Source organism: Halyomorpha halys, unplaced genomic scaffold, assembly GCF_000696795.3.
Source record: "Halyomorpha halys isolate HHAL.00 unplaced genomic scaffold, Hhal_1.1 Scaffold1691.1, whole genome shotgun sequence".
Taxonomy (NCBI): domain Eukaryota; kingdom Metazoa; phylum Arthropoda; class Insecta; order Hemiptera; family Pentatomidae; genus Halyomorpha; species Halyomorpha halys.
Genome location: NW_027111225.1, coordinates 24,824 through 25,586, shown reverse-complemented (window position 1 = coordinate 25,586; position 763 = coordinate 24,824). Strand labels below are relative to the sequence as shown.

The 763-nt window shown below is 29.0% G+C and overlaps 1 long non-coding RNA gene across 1 annotated transcript in view; it reads left to right on the top strand.

The window, feature by feature from the left end:
• Nucleotides 1–205, top strand: part of LOC136796219 (uncharacterized) — a 14,710-nt gene extending 14,505 nt beyond the window's left edge. Inside the window, exon 3 of the long non-coding RNA XR_010843911.1 lies at nt 47–205. This is a non-coding gene — a long non-coding RNA (uncharacterized lncRNA). The remainder of the gene's footprint in view (nt 1–46) is intronic.
• Nucleotides 206–763: the final 558 nt, after the last annotated feature.

The window sequence follows — 763 nt, the reverse complement described above, 5'->3', positions numbered from 1 at the left end:
TTTAATATAACATAAAGGCATTTATTTATTTATTCTTTGTTTTCAGTGTCCACTTGACTGTGATCGTTGGAGGGTGATTAATTGCCAGATTGTGATCATCGTACCTACAGTCGTCTTTGTGCTAATCTTAATTTTTCTGATGCTGTATCATGAAAGATTTCTAAATATATAATTACACTTAATTAAATATTGGTGTCAAAAATTACCCGGGTTTAACCTCTTCTTTAGAAAGAGAAACTAGTACGAAAACATTAAAATTAAATAAACAATGAATGGTTTCACCATGGATCCATAGGTGTCTGTTGTTTACCACAAAAGAAATGCAAGCCGTGGAACTATTAACGATAAGAATACTATATATTACAAGGTATATAGTTGGCAAATGAAAGTAAAAAGTTAGAGTGAGAGTTGAGAGTTAGTAAGTAGCATTAGTTTAAATTAGTTAGGTAACCATTAGTTAAATATTTTTCATTTTTTCAATAACATGATTTTATCAAAAAAGTGAAACTATAGAAAAAGTAACGCACAGCCTAGCATATAGTCAGTTACCATGTTAAAATGAATCAAAAGAATAAAAACAAATACGAAAAGCTTAGACAATCAAATTTCAAAGTTTCCCCTCTCCCTTCTCCCTCCAAAATGGCTGTGTTTATAATGTAATAAATGCATATTATCTTGTATATCACTCCAATAGAGAAATCAGATAATATAATAGCAGAATTATTTTCTAGTCACTAATATATATACATTTTCACACTATTAT